We start from the raw sequence: 23,107 nt of genomic DNA, 5'->3' as shown, positions 1-23,107 counted from the left end.
CCTCTAGGACAGCTTTCTTTATTATGGATAATTCAGTAGCTGGTCTAGTTTTGTTCTTATTTAAACAGAATGCTTATCTCATGAATATCATATATTATATCAATATTTTGAACTCTTACTATGTGAATGATACTAAGATCTATTAGGCCCTAAAAGATTTTGAAAATACTTCCATTCATCTTTGGCTGTAGTTCCACAATATCTGTTCCAAAACTTTTCCACTTTTCTTAGTTTCATATTCACTGATATTAATTTATTGAGAAATCAAAGTTATCTAAAGTGATGTCTGTCCTCATTCTCTACTTTCGTAGCTCCTTTTTCCTACCCTCTAGCCTCAGGCCAAAAAGCATTTGCACTACTTCCAAAAAGTAATTTTTCTACTTAAGTTTTCAGTTACAGCCCAAACTGAGCCCTGTATGCTTCATTTCTGATTCTCCTTTGTAACTTTTAATTTCATCAAACAGGTAAATAATCAACTAACACAGAGATAACGACTTAACCCTGATGCTGTCATTTTATGTTTAAACTACAGCCCTCCTTTTAAATGACTAATATCTAAGGATTAATATCTCACAATCACTACATTTCCATGCTCTTTATTCTTTAACTCCCCCATCTTCCAAATTCCTTACTTTCAACTATCAAAACTATCAGGGATTCACAAATCACAAGACTAATAGCTGTTTCCAAGCCCACATTTTCCTTGACTTCCTGGAAGCCAGTTCTGTTTTCTTCTCTTACTCATTAAACATCTGAGTTCTTCACGTTTTCTCAGTCTTCACCTCTACTTTCTTTGCTCATGAACGAATGCAAAGTGTGTATTTCCAATTGTCTACGGCTACTTGCATATGGGTGTCTTTTCTTATTTTAACACATTACATTTATATCTAAACTCATGATCATAAAATTATGTCTTTACACTAAGGCCAACGACAAGATCAACTCCTAAGTACAAAGAACCTATTTCCCCCCAATTCCTGGGACCCAGAACACATTAGGATGATGGCTTGCAGAAAGACACCCTTAGACCCTGACTAAGAGAAGAAAGGCCCAAGTGCCCCTCACATTTATCACCTCTGTTCTCTGGAGGGCAGTGAGTCCTGGAGGCTTTTAGGTGGTAATTATGACCCGCTGGGGGGCAAGGAAGCCCCAACAAGTCTGGACCCCCATGGCTGGTTCTCCCACCCTACCCTCTGCAAGTTCTACAGTAGGAGCTGCGGGTCTCCTGCGCCAGAAGTGACCTTGTTAAAAGAGGTGGTCTCCCGAGGGGGACGGCCGCCCAGGGCCATGCACATCGGCTCCAAAAGCGGCTCATGGTGAAGAGGTGCTGGTCTCTTGGGGAGCGTCTGAGCAAAGCCTAGTGGAGCGTTTGTCCGTGGTGTGATGGAGATCTTCCTCACCGCCTCCACGTGCTCCAGCAACCTGCAGACAAAAGCACTGCCTGACTCAGAAACGCACCCATCTTCGGCTCTTCTTGGCGAGGAGCTCACTCTTGGTGCAGTCGTGGCAATAACGCTGTCGGCGGCGGCTGCGGCGAACTGGACATGCGCACGGCTTCCCACGCAGCACGGCTTCCACGCAGGCTTCTCAAAGACGCGGGCGTGGCCGCGCCGTTCCGCCCCCCGAAGCTGGGCCCCAGCCGAGCGTTGTGCAACGTGTGAGCTCGGTGGACGTCTGGACGACGACGTGGTCGGGAGTGCCCAGTTCATGCATTTTCCACCAGAAGGTAGTTGGGCATCTGCTCGTCCTCGGTGCTGGAGAAGCAGGACGTGCTGGTGGAGTGCTTCTTGCCCACCACGTGAATTTCGTCGGTGTGCACGGTGCGGGGCCCTGGGCGGAGGCCTCTTTCCACAGACTGCGGGCGGCTCATCGCAAGAACAGCACCAGTGCCGCCGGCGCCATCTCCTTGGCTCGCAGTGTCTTCCCACCACGGCCTGCCCGGCAACAAGGGCTGACTCCTTTTCCCATCTTTGTGGCGTCCGCAATCGCGCGAGGAGCCATTTTAATCCGACTGAAAGCACTGATTCCTCCTTCACTTCCAGTCTTTCTAGCCAGACGCAAAACATACCACAGGGTGGCTGAGCCCACTGCTGTCGTCCCGGAGGCAGAGAGTGAATTTTCAAAGAAGCGCCTAAGCCTGTAGGAAACTGGGATCCTGACTTTGCCTTCGATATTCAGCTCATCTTCAGCTGCTGGAAGCTTCTCTCAAACATATCAGTATTTGAAACCTGCATTCCGTGCATCAAGGCCAGGCGAGGCCACCCAAACACCACGGCTCCGGGGTACAGATAGACTTCCACCACATCACTGTGGGGCACCACCTGGACCTTCTGTACTTGGCTCCTGGCCAGCATCTCGTGGACAAAGTTGGTCCAGGAAATGGTACCCCTGCTAGTGCTGGGCGAGATCAGCCAGGTCATGAGGACAGCGATGACACACAAGGTGAGTAGATGCTCCCAGTACAGCCGGTCGTTCCTATCCTTGAGCCTTCTCTCCTCTTCATCATCTTCAAGGGTCCTCTCGTTGGATTTATCATTGTCCTTAGTCCTCTGCTTCCTACTTGAGGTGTTAAAATAGTAAGTGCCGCCTAGAAGTCTGACTGGATTATGGACTATACATGCTTTTTCAACAACAATCCACTGATCCCTTAAAAGGCAGGGGTTAGCAGTTGGCAATTGCAAGCTCTGTAGCCTCGGCCCCCAGCCTAGGCAAGACTGGCCTGAGGCCTGTGGACAAAATTTAGCCCCCTCCTCCCACTCGGGTGAAGAGACCCCGGTTCCAACCTGAGCCTGGGGCCCTGAAGACACCTAGAATACAGCCCAGACCCTAGTGGAAGGACACTTTTTCTTTCCTAGTTGAAGTGCTTTTTATTTTTAGAGCAACCAAAAACATTTACTATAAAACCTGTTTTAAAAATGAAAATAGTAGAAGTGAAAAGCTCAACATGATTCACTAGATTATGACAATCCAGTTAGGAGCTGCAAGAATAAATAATCCTTGTTCTTGAAAAAAGGTCAAAAGAAATGACCTAATCTTAAAATCAAACACAGAAGTAAAAAGTGAAAACGAGAGAGAGAGAGGGAGAGAGAAAAATAACCTACATCCATGACCTTTGTGATAATATCAGTATAACATATGCGTCTCTCAAATGTAGAATGAGAGGACTGAAAGAAAGGGTCAGAAACACAATGGAAAAATTAACACCAATAACTCTTAGAATTTGGTGAAAAGAATAAATTTATAGATCAAAGAAGATCAGTGAACTGCCAGAAGGATAAGTAAAAAGAAAACCACGTAGTTAAAGTACAGCAAACCAGAGGCTAAGGGGAAAATATTGAGATCACTACAGAAAAAGCACATATTGTACATAGAGGAATAATGATGTGAAGAACAGTCTCATTGAAAGGGGAGGGGGGAGGGGGCAGGGAAACCCAGAGAAAGGCCAGGACGCATTCTTAGAAAATGAAAGCCTAAGGAAGACACATTCAGATGTACAAAAGTTGAGAAACTTAAGTTATAACTACATAATGAAGATAGTGTGTTATTGAATGAGAAGAGAAGAAAATAAATCAATAGAGAATAAAGAATCCAGGAATAGACAAACATAAATTAATTAAAAAAATTTTTTTTTCCATTTTCTTATTTTTTTAACATCTTTATTGGAGTATAATTGCTTTACAATGTTTTGTTAGTTTCTGCTATATAACAAAGTGAATCAGCTATACGTATACATATATCACCATATCTCCTCCCTCTTGCGTCTCCCTCCCACCCTCCCTATCTGACCCCTCTAGGTGGTCACAAATTACCGAGCTGATCTCCCTGTGCTATGCAGCTGCTTCCTGCTAGCTAGCTGTTTTACATTTGGTAGTGTATATATGTCAATGCTACTCTCTCACTTCGTCCCAGCTTACTTTTCCCCCTCCCTGTGTCCTCAAGTCCATTCTCTACATCTGCATCTTTATTCCTGTCCTGCCCCTAGGTTCATCAGAACCTTTTTTTTTTTTTTTAAGATTCTATATATATGCATTAGCATACAGTATTTGTTTTTCTCTTTCTGACTTACTTCACTCTGTATGACAGACTCTAGGTCCATCCACCTCACTACAAATAACGCAATTTTGTTTCTTTTTATGGCTGAGTAATATTCCATTGTATATATGTGCCACATCTTCTTTATCCATTCATGTGTCAGTGGACACTTAGATTGCTTCCATGTTCTGGCTATTGTAAATAGAGCTGCAGTGAACATTGTAGTACATGTGCCTTTTTGAATTATGGTTTTCTCATAATTAGGGTATATGCCCAGTAGTGGGATTGCTGGGTCATATGGTAGTTCTACTTTTAGTTTTTTAAGGAATCTCCATACTGTTCTCCATAGTGGCTGTATCAATTTACATTCCCACCAACAGTGCAAAAGAGTTCCGTTTTCTTCACACCCTCTCCAGCATTTATTGTTTGTAGATTTTTTGATGATGGCCATTCTGACTGGTGTGAGGTGATACCTCATTGTAGTTTTGATTTGCATTTCTCTAATGATTAGTGATGTTGAGCATCCTTTCATGTGTTTGTTGGCAATCTGTATATCTTCTTTGGAGAAATGTCTATTTAGGTCTTCTGCCCATTTTTGGATTGGGTTGTTTGTTTTATGATATTGAGCTGCATGAGCTGCTTGTATATTTTGGAGATTAATCCTTTTTCAGTTGCTTCATTTGCAAATATTTTCTCCCATTCTGAGGGTTGTCTTTCCGTCTTGTTTATGGTTTCCTTTGCTGTGCAAAAGCTTTTAAGTTTCATTAGGTCCCATTTGTTTATTTTTGTGTTTATTTCCATTTCTCTAGGAGGTGGGTCAAAAAGGATCTTGCTGTGATTTATGTCATAGAGTGTTCTGCCTATGTTATCCTCTAAGAGTTTTATACTCTCTGGCCTTACATTTAGGTCTTTAATCCATTTTGGCTTTATTTTTGGGAATGGTGTTAGGGAGTGTTCTAATTTCATTCTTTTATATGTAGCTGTCCAGTTTTCCCAGCACCACTTATTGAAGAGGCTGTCTTTTCTCCATTGTATATTCTTGCCTCCTTTATCAAAGATAAGGTGACCATATGTGCGTGGGTTTATCTCTGGTCTTTCTGTCCTGTTCTATTGATCTATATTTCTGTTTTTGTGCCAGTACCATACTGTCTTGATGACTGTAGCTTTGTAGTATAGTCTGAAGTCAGGGAGCCTGATTCCTCCAGCTCCGTTTTTCTTTCTCAAGATTGCTTTTGCTATTCGGGGTCTTTTGTGTTTCCATACAAAATTATTTTAATTTTTGACAAAGGTGCAAAAGCATTTCAGTGGGGAAGTAAATTCTTTTAAGCAAATGATCCTGCAACAACTGGATACACATAGGGAATAAATAAACCTTAATCCCACCTAATAGCATATAAAAACATTCATTTGAGATGGAGCAAAACTGAAATGCAGCAGTTAAAACCCTAAAAGTTTAGAAAGAACAGTAGTGCATTCTTTATGCACTCCGAGGTAGACAAAGTTTTCTTAGAACATAGAAAGGAATAATAACAAAGAGAAAACATGACAACTTTGACTTCATTAAAATCAGACTTTATCCAAATAGGAAACTTAATAAAATACACAAGCAAAATTTATAGTTGACAAAAGCCCTGTATAAAAAATATGTAGGGCTTCCCTGGTGGCGCAGTGGTTGAGAATCTGCCTGCCAATGCAGGGGACACGGGTTCGAACCCTGGTCTGGGAGGATCCCACATGCCGCGGAGCAACTAAGCCCGTGAGCCACAACTACTGAGCCTGCGCGTCTGGAGCCTGTGCTCCGCAATGGGAGAGGCTGCGACAGTGAGAGGCCCGCGCACCGCGATGAAGAGTGGCCCCCGCTTGCCGCAACTAGAGAAAGCCCTCACACAGAAACGAAGACCCAACACAGCTGAAAATAAGTAAATAAATTTAAAAAAAAAATATGTAAAGTACTCTTAAGACTCAACAATAAAAAGACAATCTAAAACAATGGGCAAAAAACTTGGATATTTCACAAAGAAAGATGTACAAGTGTGCAATAAACATGAGAAAAAATTCAACATTATTCATAAGGAAAACTTTAATTGAAGTCAAATTTATAGATATTCACTAGAATGGCTAAAATTTAAATGCCTTTTAACACCAAATGTTGGTCAGGATTCAGAACAACTAGTTCTCATACATGCTGATGAGAATGTAAATAATGCACCGTCTTTTTTTTTTTTTTAACATCTTTATTGGAGTATAATTGCTTTACAATGGTGTGTTAGTTTCTGCTTTATAACAAATTGAATCAATTATACATATACATATGTTCCCATATCTCTTCCCTCTTGCATCTCCCTCCCTCCTGCCCTCCCTATCCCACACCTCTAGGTGGTCACAAAGCACAGAGCTGATCTCCCTGTGCTATGCGGTTGCTTCCCACTAGCCATCTATTTTACATTTGGTAGTGTATATATGTCCATGCCACTCTCTCTCTTTGTCACATCTTACCCTTCCCCCTCCCCATATCCTCAAGTCCATTCTCTAGTAGGTCTGTGTCTTTATTCCCGTCTTGCCACTAGGTTCTTCATGACCTTTTTTTTTTTTTTCACTTAGATTTCATATATATGTGTTAGCATACTGTATTTGTTTTTCTCTTTCTGACTTACTTCACTCTTCTGTATGACAGACTCTAACTCCATCCACCTCATTACAAATAACTCCATTTCGTTTCTTTTTATGGCTGAGTAATGTTCCATTATATATATGTGCCACATCTTCTTTATCCATTCATCCGATGATGGACACTTAGGTTGCTTCCATGTCCTGGCTATTGTAAATAGAGCTATTGCACCCTCTTTTAAAAAAAGAAAGTTCGGTTGCTTATTATGAAGGTATATATTTGCCTCTGAAATTCTACCCTAGATATTTACCCAAGATCAATGAAATTCCGTGTCTACAAATAGTCTGCTGCAAGAATGTCCAGAGATGCTTTATACAAGAGTCAAAAACAAGAAGTGGCCCTGCTGTCTGTTCATAGGAAAATGCGTGAATATTTTGTGGTAAAGTCATATAACAAAATACTACTCATCAATAAAAATAAACTACTAATACATATAAAAATAGATGCATCTCACAAAAAATGTTGACAAATGAACCCAATTCAAAAAATTATATGCTGTATGATTCCATTTGTAATATATTCTAAAACAGGCAAAACCAATCCATGATGGAAAAAAAAAATTATAACATTGTTTACCCCTGTGGAGGGTGAAGGTATTGATGAAAAATAGCCACATGTTAAGTTACTGAGGTGATGGAAATGTTCTGTCTTCGCAGTATATGCATTTGTCAAAACTCATTAAATTATACATTTAAGCTTTGCTCATTTCACTCTAATTAAATTTTATTTCAAAGAAATAAAAAAGAAAGGTAAACAGATACTGAGCTCTAGTTAGTAGGTTTCCTTTTTATTTGTTGTTTAGTGGTATAAGTTACCAATTTTGAAACTATCTTCTGTTTGCTAGTTTGAGCAAATGTGTAATGAGGACCAGATTTCTCCCTTTTTGGAAGGGAGTTAAAAATATTAAGAAGAAAAATATATCTAGAAGGTGTACTGATGTGTTGGATAAAATTAGAGACACCAATAAGAGCTCTTCAGTTCAGTAGATAGATACACAGATATGCATATTTTCGACTTCTGTTCACTGGTAAGGCGTAGAAGGTATGGATATACCTGGTGCCCAGTTTTGTTTCCTAAGAAATGTTGTCCATATAAAGGGAACAAGGAGTGTAGCCAATAATAGGGCTGAGCCAGAAAAAGTGAGATGCATGCTTGGGCCATCCTGTAGTGCCAGACATTAAAGAAGTGCTCTAAGAATCATGGAGATATGTCAGGAGAGAGCCACATACATTCAGAGACAGGGAGAAAGAGAGAATTTTAAAGTAAAAAAGGAAAACTGTCCACAACTGGTGAGTGTGAGAAGAGCATGAAGCAACTTATCTGTAAATTTGAAATTAAAATAAGATGAAATGTAATAAAATATATTCCAGTAGATGTCTTAAAAAGGATTGAAAGCCACTAGACTAGTCTCTTCAGTGTGTCTGAACTCACTCTTGGAATTCTGACTGCATTCTTCTTTTAACAATACTTTCACAATGGATGATGCCTACTATTTCCTACATCCCTGTCCCAACCGGTCCCTCAGAATTCACCTGTTTTCTTCTCCATGAGACTTTTTAGCTCACCATCTTTACACCTGACTGGGTAGACCACTCAGGTGTAATTTATAAATGCTTTTCTTATGTTATTCTTACTTTTTGGTATGTCTCTTGTTTTAAAACTTTTGAAGCCCTAAGAGGCAGAAATAACTATTTCTACTGTTGCCAACCCTAACAACTAACTACTTTTCATGAGCCAAGCAGATGCTTAATATTTTCAGTCTGATTGTTTTTCATATGAAAAATCATATACTAGAAAGTTAAGTTTTTTCAGGTTCGGAATTTTTTAAAATCGGAACTCATTTTGTAAATGCAAGTGTGTTTTAACTTGCGAGTTACTTTAGTTAAGTTCAAACATCAGTCAGTTCATGAGCTTACATTTGCTACTCTCTCTTGTAGAATACAGCCTCTATTATTCAGTGAAAATGTTTTCATACGTTGACTCTATTTTAATCACATTCATCAAAACTACCCAATTTCCTGGTCCTTGCCAGATATAACATGGTCTTGGTAGGCAGATAACATTATTATATGAAAGCCTTTATCTTTAGTGGGTTCTGTACTGACAAGAGGAGAGAGAATGAGCAGATGCTTGCAAACTCCAGTGGCCATCTGCTGAGCCCTGAGCAGCACCCCTGACACAGGAGCAGTCTGCAGAGAACTTACTTGTAAAGCACCCATTTTGTGAATAAAATGGTTTTAGTGGTCTCTGAGGCTATCGCTCTGTCACTCTTTGTCAATACTAAAACTAATGTGGAAATAAAAGTAAACAAAGCATCTTTCCTTCCTGTGTTTCCAAAAATGTATTGACTTGTTTAAACATCTAACTCTAGTGCAAACAAACATGGTTTTATTATAATTGCATTTATATCTCAATGGAAAACAGAAACCTCTCCTCAGATAGCTTTTCCTCTTTAAGATTATGCCTACAGGCTTAAAACTGAACTCTATTCTACTCTTCAAGGAGAAGATCCAACTTTTAACATTCTATAGACGTAATTTTCTCCCCTAGACATACTAAATGCCACCTCCTAATATCTGCATATACTAATATTACCTGATAAAACCTGCATTAGTCTGCTAGGGCTAATCTAACAAAATACCACAGACTGTATGGCTTAAACCAGCGGTCCCCAACCGTTTTTGGCACCAGGGACAGGTTTCGTGGGAGACAGTTTTCCACGGGTGGGGCAAGGGAGGGCATGGTTCAGGTAGTAACGCGAGGTAGTTTTTCCACGGATGGGGAGCCATGGGGAGCGGCAGGTGAAGCTTCGCTCGCTTGCCGGCCCCTCACCTCCTGCTGTGCAGCCCGGTTCCTAACAGGCCGTGGACCACTACGGGTCCATGGCCCGGGGGTTGGGGACCCCTGGCTTAAACAACAGAAATTTATTTTCTCACCATTCTGGCGGTTAAAAGTCCAAGATCAAAGTTGGTTGGTTTCCACTGAGGGCTGTACAGGAAGGGTCTGTTCCAGGTCTCTCTCCTGGGCTTATAGATGGCGCCTTCTCAGGGTGTCTTCACATGGTTGTTCTTTTGTATCTGCATGTGTTCTGTCTCCCTGAACTCCTTCAGAGCCTCTTTCTCAATAAGAGAAATAAGAGCCTCTTATTTCTCTTAATCGTGACTTCACTTTATTCCCATCACTGCTTAGGCATTGTGTGGGACCACCTTCCTCAATTTCTCCTCTTTCACACATTTAATACTTCACCATTTAATGGACTCCTATTATAAGCTTGAAATAGTGTTAATTTCTGGAGAGATAATAAATTTACCCTCATAATATATAGTTAGGAGATGACCTCTGATGGTGTTTATAGTTGTGCATCTCAGGTGGTATCGTATAGTGGCTGAAAGCAGTGATCAGTGAGCGTTTAAGAAAACTGGTTTAGCTTTAGATGTGTTGAATTTGAGGAGACTGGAGTTGCGGAAAGGGAAATTGTACAGAAAGGGAAAACTTGGCAACAAAGTTGCATTTCATCAGCCTACAGGTAGTGGTTGAAGTGATTTAAACCACTGAAGATCTTAAAGGATTTCCCCAGCAGTTCTGAGGAGGAAGATGAGAAAAGGGCTAAGGATGGAATCTTGGTGATCATGCACTGGCCAAAAATACAGCAGAGGCTGTTCCTGAACTTTAGGATTTCAAAAATTCTTAGATTTTTTTAGATATTTCAAAATAAAAATTAATTTCTAGTGTTTGACTGATTTTAACAGCTTAGAACCTATTTCCCTGTCCTAAAAATCAAACATACACAGGTGAAAGCTGGTGTAGAATAAGTTCGTTCTGATGCCTTGGTATCAAATATACACTCTAAACTTTTATCACTTTACCTTTTACCTTTATCCTTGTCAAGGCTCCCTTGTAACTGCTGAGTCACAATGTCCCTTCTCAAGTTTAAATTATCTCCATAAATTTTCCTTTCATCCCCTAATTCAGGACCTTTTATGAAGGCTGCTTTCCTCACATCTCAGAATCCTCCATCACTGACATATTCACCTGGGGATCTAGCTTCTCTCTACAAACTAAACTGAATCTCCACTATTGCAGGTCCCAAAGACAAGTACCCAGACAGTTTTCTTTTTTTCCCCAGCTTTTTTCAGATATAATTGACATATAATGTTATGCAAGGTATACAGTGTGATGATTTGATATACATGTATATTGCAAAATATCTACCATGATAAGGTTAGTTAACACATCCTTCACCTCACATGAGTACCATTTTGTCATCGTTTTTGTCTTGGTGAGGCCATTACAGCTCTACTCTCATAGCAACTTTCAAGTAGGCAATATCATACTGTTAACTATGGTCATCAGGCTGTACCTTAGATCCCTGGACCTTATTTATGTTCTAAGTGAACGGTTGTACCCTTTGACCTGTGTCTCTCTATTTCCCCGACCCCTCAGCCCTGAGCAACCACCGTTCTACTCTTTGTTTCTGTGTGTTCAGTGTTTTCATGTTTTACATATAAGTGAGGTAATACTGTATTTATTTTTTTTTCATAGACAATTTTCTTATAATGGGTCTAAAGGCAAATCACCGAGGAAACAGAACAATCTAAACAATTTAGATATGGGTCGATGGCAAAGATTAGAGTGTTTTTAAGTCAACAGTTCTTGAACTTACATTTCTGCCTGCCATTTGAGATAGTAAAATGAAGGTCATTCTGGCTTTGGATTCTGGCTTCATATTTTTGAGAGTAGGATTCCCACCCTCAAACTTATCTCACTACTCAAGCAAAGTAAAGGGGTCTTGAAAACTTTGCCCACTGTATCCATTATGTCTGAAAAGAAAATTGAAATTAACTCTGATGACACAAATTAGACAGAATGAGGGGGTTCTCTATCTCTCTCTTTCTTTATTAAACAGGAGACTCAAAGAAAAAAATTTAATTTTTCTCCTAAGTATTGTCTCAAATCCTACCTTCATATGGTTCAAGATTTATTTTCTTTGGTCAAGTTTTCTTCTCAAGGAAAAGCTGTGGGTGAGGTGAGATATGGGTGTGCAGTGAGGTACAAAAACTAAATATATCTCAAATAGACCTTTGAAGGAGAGATCTTAGTGTGATTAGAGGAAGAGCAATTCTTCAAAGTTTTATGATACTCTTTCCTAGTTAGATTGCAGTATGTGTGAAGAAAAAGTGATTGGACATTTCTTCAGATAAAAATAGTTACTTTAACTATTGAAAACCTGATTACAGTTAACTAGCAACTGGTTATTCTTCTCCATGTTATACAAATTCTAGCCCTAAACCAGTCAGTCTCAAATTTTTCATACCTATCCGTGAGATAGCACTGATCCCAAGAAACCTAGGTGTGTGCACACCCACACGTACAACAACTACGTGGATAAAAATAAGCAAACAAAAACCTCAAAGCCTGTATGTACTGGATCAGTAGTAAAACATCTCCATGTAGTTTTTATCTTTTATTTTTTTTTTTAAGGCTGGATCCACTTCATTTTTCACACCAAAATGAAGCCAGATGAATTAAAGATTTACATATAAATAGTGAGATAAACTTCATATATTTCTGTATTGTTTCAATTCTTTTAGCAAGCACACTTCAAAAAATGTTTGAATATGGTAAAATATACATAACATAAAATTTACATTTTAACCATTTTTAAGTGTACATTTCAGTGGTGTTAGTACATTCACCTTGTTGTGCAACTATCATCACCATCCATTTTTCCAGAATGTTTTATATTCCCAAATTGAAACTCTGTACCCATCAAACAGCAACCCATTCTACTCTCCCCCAATTCTGCTTTCTGTTTCTATAAATTTGACTACTCTAGGTATTTCATATAAGTAGAATCATACAGTATTTGTACTTCTGTGGCTTACTTCATTTAGTATTAATGTCTTCACGGTCCATCCATGTTGTAGCATGTGTCAGAATTTCTTTCCTTTTTAAGGCTGAATAATATTCGATTGTAGTTTATTTATCCATTCATCTACTGATGGACATTTGGGTTGTTTCCACCTTTTGGCCATTGTGAATAATGCTGCTATGAACATAGGTAGACAAGTGAGAAGAGACACCAGAGAGCTCTCCCCCCCCAACCTCACCCTACCCCATCCCTATCTGTAAGTCAGGAACAGAGCTCTCACCAGAAACCAAATTGTCCAGAAACTTGATCTTTGACTTCTAACGTTCAAGAACTGCAAGAAAATAAATTTCTGTCATTTAAACCATATGGTTTTGATCTTATTTTACTCATTATTCTATGATGAAATTTTGTATAAATTTTCATTAGAATTAGTTTTTTGTGGAGTCTTTAAAAAGGAGTAATTATAGTTAAATGCTCCTTTAATTAATAATATCTGAAAGCATTTAAAGCACTGTTCACTTACCTGTTTCTCAACAAGACAAAACAAAGCCTAATAACTCTGCTGCTGTAAAAATTAGTTTCTTAGGTGTAAATGATACAGGGGCAGTTCTTCTTGATGATTGTATTTGTGTCATTCTTTAGCTTTATTCATACTTTATTTTATCTTGAACTAGCTTCTAAAATCTACCATTGAAAACAGCGTGAAAGCTCCTGAATTAAGTTCCCTAGGGCGGCCTGCTCACTTCCTCCTGAGGGAAATGAAGTATGCCTGTGGCTGTTAAAGGATGATGCTCTTTATTTATTTTTTCCGAATGTATTTCCTGGTGTAGATGGGAGAACTCAGTCCTTTCAGAAATTGGCTGAACAAATTAAATCAGAATTTTGTTCTTCCCACCTCCTTGATTTCCCCGATCCTTCTCAACATCTTCTTAATGAATGTTGTCCTTTGAGCCATAATTCATCTGCTACAGAACATGCAGGTTCAAGTGAGGGTAGTAATTTCCTAAGGGGACTTGACTGTCAGAGAAATTCCAACAAAAAAACTAATTTTAAACTTAATGTTTCTTATAAATCACACCTAAGAAAAACAAGGGGAGTTTTCCCTTTGAATGCTATTGAAACCAAATGAAACTAAAGTAGAAGAAATTTAATGGTTGGAAAGCATGGGTTGGAACTCAGAAGAAAACATCTTGTGTTTATTTTTTTCTATTCTGTGGTAATTTATGAAGTCTTTAGTTTTTACCCCCTTAATATGTAACATCAATAATTTTATCAGGTGAATATTAAGAGATGCTATCCTCTTTAGTGTGCTACCAATAGGTGGGCTAATGTTTAACCAGCAAAAGAAAAAAAAAAAATCCAGGAAGTCCTCTCAGTTATTTCAAAATGAAATAAAACGAATCAGGCATTTTTTTGATGAAAGATCATAATTATTTTTATAACCTGAAATGGGAAATTCTGACCATTGATGAAGCCAAAGAGAAGACAGGACCCTCCTCCAGAAACACATGTGTAATTAAATTGCTTAGGATCAGTACTCCATCTCCTTTCCCCTCCTTCAGGCATTCCTTTCTTAGATCTTTTATCAAATATTTTTACTACAAGGAAAAAATGAGACTGGACAAATGAGTATACTGTCAGTCGTTCATAATTTGTCTATTCTAGTAAAACTTTCTTTCAAAAGATCAGCTGAAGGATAGCACATCACCTGTAGTCTATGTAGCATTAGAATCATGATATAGTACAAAACCTCCAGAATTTTTGCACAGCTAGTATAAACTTCATTCTTGTTTTAATTAAAAACATCATACACCGATATTTGGTATTTTCACATGTAGAGATGCAAATTAGATGGTTCCAGCCATTAGAAAAAATTTGATATTTGTTGCAATGAATAAGTGTTACATTGAAATACATTAAAATAAACATGTTGTATATTACTGCTCATTGCTATATTCACATGTTTATGCTTAAACATATATGGGAAGCTGTACCCATAGATAGAGATTCTGTTTCTGAGGACTAACAGACTCAGATTTCCATTTATTAGTTATATGCTTCTGGGGATGTTGCTTGGTCTTTCTAAAACTTATTTCCCACTATGCAAAATTTGGGCAGTTCCAAAGGACATTTCACATGATTGCCCTGAGGATTACATAAAATTTTGTGTGTGTGTGTGTGTGTATACACACATATATATGTAATTAAAATTTTTGTATCTTTTTTAGCCCCCTTCACCTGTTATGCACACGCCCCTCCTACCCCCTGCCTCTGGCAACTAATAATCTGTTGACAGATGACAATGATAGGCACATAGATGATTCTAGGTATAGGTTTCCACCATAGCTGTTTTTGAACTTTCGCAGTTTTTAGTATTGTAAAGGATTACAGAAGACAGTCTTCACAGGGAACTTCTAAAGTTGGATACTACTAATAATCCCTTCTCTCCATCATACTTATTAACATTAATGTGATTTTTAAAATGTTTTCACTCCTCAGTGCAAAGCCTTATTTGACGCTCAGGTGTAAATCCTAATTAGTTTAAACTCATTGTGGTAATATGGTAATAAGGCATATGCACAACAGCATCAGTCTGGCAATGATGCAGAGAGCAAGTCCTCTGGTAAATTCTAGGAAAATTTTCCTCATTCTCAAAAAAATGAATCTCTTCCTCCTGCAAACATTGTCATATTTGAATGTAGCATCGGGAAATGGCAAAGTCATCTTAGAAACATGAGGAGAGCTCACTTGAGAAAAACTAAGGGCATGATCATGAAATCAAGTGCAAAGATTAAAATAACCAACTCTGGAATAATTCTACCTTTGTACATTTTACTATGGGAGATGTTTTTGGCCTTAAATTTTAATTATTTTGAGTGGAATTTATCTTATTTTGAGTAGAAAGTAATTTCACCCATCCATTATTGGTACAGTTAGCTGAGGAGAAGTGGGGGAAAAAAACCTCAGTATTTGAGGTTTGGAGGCTGATAATTTCATTTATCTGGTGTAAAACATTTTTAAACAATTGTTGTATATGGCTCAAAACAGAGTCTGTGTAATCATCAAGCCATAGCATTAGGGAAAGTGGAAAGTCAAATTCAAGATGTTGGTGTTTGTTGGCCAGTGCCTGCCAAGCACGTATATGCTTTTTTTTTTTTTTGGTAAAAGTAAACAATATTTCAGACCAAAATAATTTTCCGATCTTTGTAAATAAAATATTTTATATATTGACTATGTATTTATAATTTTCATTATCTTGACTAAATTTACTATCATAAAATGCTCTGATAATTTTGTGGTCAAACATCTTCCACTCAGGGTGTATATATATATATTTTACTCTTAAAAATAGCTGTAGACTTTTGTTTGTAGCAATTAGGTAAAGTACCCATCCTCATGCTAAAAACAACTGAAGAATGGTGGTTAAAATATGTTTAACTTAATCAACCAGTTGGAAAGGAGGTATAGAATATTCAGAAGCTAAAAACTAATTGAAAAGGGCATCTAGAGAGGTCAGCAGAGCATTGAAACTTTCTTTTGCCTTGAAAATATTTGATAAACCTTATTAACTTTCAGTCCACTGTGGATAAAGCCCACAGCCTACTCAAATGTGTGGAAGCTCATAAGAGACCCTTTGCTCCATTAAACTGGGATTCAAGAAGACTTAATCCTTACTGTAGCAGTTAGCTGTAACTGCCCAACCTTATTTTGAAAGTACACACAGTTCATGACTTCAAGGAGAACTGCTTGTATAAACCTTGGTGCTCAGGAGGGGAATATTTTTTTTTTCTTTAGATTTCATAACCACAGGTCAACATCACAGCAGGTTTGCATACCAAATTCACACTATCTGGATATCAGGCAATCTCAGGTGTACAATTTGTTGGAGGTGGTATGCCATCCATATAAAATGTCAGAAGTAGGAGCAATTTCTCTCCAGAGTAAACTGCCTTAAACACTGGCCTCAAATTTGTCCTCAAACAAGGCTCAAAGAAATGAGCTTATGGTGTAAACAACCCAATCAAAAACATGGGCAGAAGACCTAAATAAACATTTCTCCAAAGAAGACATACAGATGGCCAAAAGGCACATGAAAAGATGCTCAACATCGCTAATTATTAGAGAAGTGCAAATCAAAACTACAATGAGGGATCACCTCACACTAGTCAGAATGGCCATCATCAAAAAGTCTACAAATAATATATGCTGCAGAGGGTGTGGAGAATAGGGAACCCTCCTACACTGTTGGTGGGAATGTAAATTGATTCAGCCACTATGGAGAACTGTTTGGAGGTTCCTTAAAAAACTAAAAATAGAGCTACCATATGACCCAGTAATCCCACTCCTGGGCATATATCTGGAGAAAACCATAATTCAAAAAAATACTTGCACCCCAGTGTTCATTACAGCACTATTTACAATAGCGAGGACATGGAAGCAACCTAAATGTCCATTGACAGAGGAATGGATAAAGAAGATGTGGTACATATACACAATGGAATAGTACTCAGCCATAAAAAAGAATGAAATAATGCCATTTGCAGCAACATGGATAGACCTAGAGATTATCATACTAAGTGAAGTAAGCCAAAGACAAATATCATATGATATCACTTATATGTGGAATCTATAAAAAATGATACAAATACTCTTGAATACAAAACAGAAATAGACACACAGACATAGAAAACAAACTTATGGTTACCAAAGGGGAAAGGGGGGGGGGGGAATTAGGAGTTTGGGATTAACATATACACAGTATTATATATAAAATAGATAACCAACAAGGACCTACTGTATAGCACAGGGAATTATATTCAATATTTTGTAATAAACTGTAAGCGAAAAGAATCTGAAAAAGAATAGATATGTACATATATATATCATATATATATATATATGATATATATATAAAAAACTGAATCACTTTGCTATACACCAGAAACTAACACAAGATTGTAAGTCAACTATAGTTCAATAAAAAAATTTTTTTAAAGTTGAAAAAAATATCATTGAAACAAAATGCAAATTGAAAAACACAGATAAAAAGATTAAAATGAAAGATAAGGAAAATGCTATTTATAAAAACTTGTGGTATACAGCTAAATGCTACTTAAAGAAAAATGTATATTTTTTATGTATATAATAGGGTATATGAAAGTTAGCATATAAACAAAAACAGATTATTGAAATAGAAAAGAAAAATGTAATAGAGAATATCAAAATTGCCAAAACAGTGTCTTCATTGACAGTTACCAAAATAGAAAAATATTTGGTGAGGATTAAGGGAAAAAATAAGGGATTTCAAAAGAAAATAGAACAAAATGGTGTTCTGCAAATGTAAATATAAAATAAAGTTATATTTACTAAAATTGATATCAGTAGGGAAACTTGCATTTATTTCCCAATAATTTACTAAAAATGGCCCCCAAAGAAAAACTAATCTTGTAATAATTTATTAAGTTGAATCAATATTCTGATATCTTACAACAAATTAACCGGCCCAGATTTTGTTTCCAGTGAATTCTGCCAACTTTATAAGGAGCACCTAGTGTCAAGCTTGCTCAAACTATTTCAGGACCTTTATCTTATTGTATGATAAGTACAGCCTTGACCCAAAGACTGATGAAGACATAACCAAATGGAAAATTTTATGCTAATTTCATTCATGGTTATGAATGTAAAAATCTTAAGTTAGACCTTTGTGGTATGAATCATGAATCTGGAAATAAAATTGGATTCATTTCAGGAATTCAGGGTTTATTTAACCTTATAAAATTAAATAATGTAATTCACTAGCATGTTAGCAGAAAAATAATTCATAATGTTCACCTAATAGGCACAGAATATATATTTTCATGAAATTTCAATCCATCTGTGATAAAAACTTAATTTAATTTAATTTAATTTAATTATAAAAGGGTATTTCCATTGCCTGATAGTCTTATGAGAATAATTAAATTGTTTAATACATTCAAAAATAGTATAAGTTTATTTTTCACTCACTTAACAGTTCAGGGTGGATTCACATTGTTGAACAGCTGTTCCTTAGTGACCTTAGGGGGCAGTTGCTTTATCTCTCATCATGCGCCTTTAAAATAGGATGACCATATAATGTGTTATTCAAAATGGGATATCTTTGACAGTGACTGGGGGAACTACGAATCATTCTTTTAGAATGCCAGGTTTAAGTCATTATTACCCCAGACAAACTGGGGTAGGTGGTCATGCTTCAAAAGGATCCTTCTTTGGTCATAACAATTTCTGTCTTTAGGGTGGGTCATAGAGTGTGAAAGAATATAAATATTTTACATGAGAAGTTTTAATGGGCAATCTTGAAATTATATGCATCAATTTTAATCAGCTTCATTTGCTGGAACTTGTCACACAGCTTACGGAACTGCAAGGTTGACTAGGAAATTTGGTTAAACTTTTTGCTCATAAAGTAGTAGAGGATAGATTTTCATCAACAGTTAGTGGTCTTTGCTATACATAATATAAGATATCTAAAAAATATGGAGCAAATATTATACTTAATCATGAAATATTACAAGAATGGTAACTCAAGATCAAGAGCAAAGCAAGGATACACAATCTTATTTAATATTGTTTTGGAAATGCTACCCAGACATAAATGAGGCGAGAGATACAAAGATTGAAAAATTATTCAAAAGTGTTATTATTTTCCGATAATATGATTCTCTTTATAGAAACCCCTAAAATACTATACATAAATTATTAGATGTGCAGAGTTTAACATGGATTCTGGATACAAAATTAACATTAAAAATAACATCCACTCTCTAACAATAAATGTTATTAAAAATCACATAGACGATTTGCCACAGCAGCATTAATAAAATGAATACACATAACAAAAGCTGTATAAGACCAGTATGGAAATGTTACAAGCTTTATTAAAATATATTAAATAAGACCTAAGTAAATTGAGATATATACCATGTTATCGATTAGAACACTTTATATTAAGAAGTCAGTTTTCAAGAAGTCCAATAGGTTCAGTACAATACATATTGAATAAAATCCATAATAAATAAAATCAAACAAAAATCTGCAAAGACTTTCTCTTGACAATCTGAATCATACACACATACACACACACAGAGACACACATATGTAGCAATGCACAGAAGAGCACACACGCAGACACACATGTATCAATACATGGAGGAGCAAAGAGCCCAAAATAATTAAGATACTGTTTACTTTTGGTAAAATATTTCACAGATTTTTTTTCATAAATTACACATGACTATATTTGTTATAATATTTTTATTATGCTATATATTTTATTTTCTCCTCCCAATATTTTAGAGAAATAATAAAAATGTTGGCTAGTTTAATACATCAAATATTCACGCCAAATATCTGCATGAGAATTTTGCGAGAGATTTGACCAGGAAGCAGTCAAGGATCCAGATTGATAGTATTCACCTGTAGAAAGAAAAAATGCAAATAGATTTCTCTGTTTCACAGATCTTTATCTTCAACTCATGTTGTTCTCTTGAGTTACAAACTTGTATATCAGGCTCACTCACATCTCCACGTAGAAGTTGCCTGGACACTTAAATTTATTGACCACATTATGTGTACATCTTCACTCCTCATCACACAAGATCTAATTCAACCAGCTGTCAAAGTAGACACTTGGATATCACTCTGGAATGTTTCTTTTCCTTCTCCACTTCTACTATCTCTCCTACTGTATAAATATCAATCACTGCCAGAGGGAGGAACACTCCCAAACTCATTCTCCGAGGCCACCATCACCCTGATCCCAAAACCAGACAAAGATGTCTTAAAAATAGAAAATTACAGGCCAGTATCACTGATGAACATAGATGCAAACATCCTCAACAAAATACTAGCAAACAGAATCCAAAAGCACATTAAAAGGATCATACACCATGATCAAGTGGGGTTTATCCCAGGAATGCAAGGATTCTTCAATATATGCAAATCAATCAATGTGATACACCATATTAACAAATTGAAGGAAAAAAACCATTTGATCATCTCAATAGATGCAGAAAAAGCTTTTGGCAAAATTCAACACCCATTTATTATAAAAACCCTCCAGAAAGTGGACATAGAGGGAACCTATCTAAACATAGTAAAAGCAATATATGACAAACCCACAGCCAACATCATTCTCAATGGTGAAAAACTGAAACCATTTCCTCTAAGATCAGGAACAAGACAAGGGTTCCCACTCTCACCACTGTTATTCAACATAGTTTTGGAAGTTTTAGCCATGGCAATCAGAGAAGAAAAAGAAATAAAAGGAATACAAATTGGAAAAGAAGAAGTAAAACTGTCACTGTTTGCAGATGACATTATACTATACATAGAAAATCCTAAAGATGCCACCAGAAAACTGCTAGAGCTAATTAATGAATTTGGTAAAGTAGCAGGATACAAAATTAATGCACAGAAATCTCTTGCATTCCTATACACTAGCAATGAAAAATCAGAAAGAGAAATTAAGGAAACACTCCCATTTACCACTGCAATAAAAAGAATAAAATTCCTAGGAATAAACCTACCTAAGGAGGCAAAAGACCTGTATGCAGAAAACTATAAGACACTGATGAAAGAAATCAGAGACGATACAAACAGATGGTGAGATATACCATGTTCTTGGATTGAAAGAATCAACATTGTGAAAATGACTATACTCCCAAAAGCAATCTACAGACTCGATGCAATCCCTATCAAATTACCAATGACATTTTTCACAGAACTAGAACAAAAAATTTCACAATTTGTATGGAAACACAAAAGACCCCGAAGAATAGCCAAAGCAATCTTGAGAAAGAAAAACAGAGCTGGAGGAATCAGGCTCCCTGACTTCAGACTATACTACAAAGCTACAGTAATCAAGACAGTATGGTATTGGCACAAAAACAGAAATATAGATCAATGGAACAGGATAGAAAGCCCAGAGATAAACCCACACACATATGGTCACCTTATCTTCAACAAAGAATATACAATGGAGAAAAGACAGCCTCTTCAATAAGTGGTGCTAGGAAAATTGGACAGCTATATATAAAAGAATGAAATTAGAACACTTCCTAACACCATACACAAAAATAAGCTCAAAATGGATTAAAGACCTAAACGTAAGGCCAGACAGTATAAAACTCTTAGAGGAAAACATAGGCAGAACACTCTATGACATAAATCACAGCAAGATCCTTTTTTGACCCACCTCCTAGAGAAATGGAAATAAAAACAAAACTAAACAAATGGGGCCTAATGAAACTTAAAAGCTTTTGCACAGCAAAGGAAACCATAAACAAGACGGAAAGACAACCCTCAGAATGGGAGAAAATATTTGCAAATGAAGCAACTGACAAAGGATTAATCTCTAAAATATACAAACAGCTCATGCAGCTCAATATCAAAAAAACAAACAACCCAATCCAAAATTGGATGGAAGTGCTGAATAGACATTTCTCCAAAGAAGACATACAGATGGCCAACAAGCACATGAAAAGATGGTCAACATCACTAATCATTAGAGAAATGCAAATCAAAAGCACAATGTGGTATCACCTCACACCAGTCAGAATGGCCATCATCAAAAAATCTAGAAACAGTAAATGCTGGAGAGGGTGTGGAGAAAAGGGAACCTTCTTGCACTGTTGGTGGGAATGTAAATTGATACAGCCACTATGGAGAACAGTATGGAGGTTCCTTAAAAAACTAAAAGTAGAACTACCATATGACCCAGCAATTCCACTACTGGGCATGTACCCTGAGAAAACCATAATTCAAAAAGATACATGTACCACAGTATTCATCGCAGCACTATTTACAATAGCTAGGATATGAAAGCAACCTAAATGTCCGTCGACAGATGAATGGATAAAGAAGATGTGACACATATATACAATGGAATATTAGCCATAAAAAGGAATGAAATTGAGTTATTTGTAATGAGGTGGATAGACCTAGAGTCTGTCATATAGACTGATGTTAAGTCAGAAAGAGAAAAACAAATACTGTATGCTAACGCACATATATGGAATCTAAAAAAACGGTACTGTGAACCTAGTGGCAGGGCTGGAATAAAGAGACAGACGTAGAGAACAGACTTGAGGACATGGCAGGGGGGAAGGGGAAGCTGGGATGAAGTGAGAGAGTAGCACTGACATATATACACTACCAAATGTAAAATGGATGGCTAGTGGGAAGCAGCTGCATAGCACAGGGAGATCAGCTCGGTGCTTTGTGACCACCCAGAGGAGTGGGATAGGGAGGGTTGGAGGGAGATGCAAAAGGGAGGGCATATGGGCATATATGTATACATATAGCTGATTCACTTTGTTGTACAGCAGAAACTAACATGACATTGTAAAGCAATTATACTCCAATAGGGATTAAAGAAAAAAAGAGTATTATATTATATATCTTAGCCAACAACAACAAAATAATCACTGCCAGAAAATAGATGTGACAGTAAAATATTTTGTCATTCTTTCTGCCAGTTTTAAATCCCCACGCAC

At 37.0% G+C, this 23,107-nt stretch overlaps 1 pseudogene; it reads right to left on the bottom strand.

Annotated features, from left to right (window-relative positions):
• Positions 1 to 1,866: 1,866 nt before the first annotated feature.
• Positions 1,867 to 23,107, bottom strand: part of LOC133090495 (paraplegin-like) — a 51,242-nt pseudogene continuing 30,001 nt past the window's right edge.

This window comes from Eubalaena glacialis, chromosome 4 (genome assembly GCF_028564815.1).
Source record: "Eubalaena glacialis isolate mEubGla1 chromosome 4, mEubGla1.1.hap2.+ XY, whole genome shotgun sequence".
Classification (NCBI taxonomy): domain Eukaryota; kingdom Metazoa; phylum Chordata; class Mammalia; order Artiodactyla; family Balaenidae; genus Eubalaena; species Eubalaena glacialis.
Note: the sequence above shows the minus strand (reverse complement) of the source record. Positions and strands in the feature narration are given on the sequence as shown.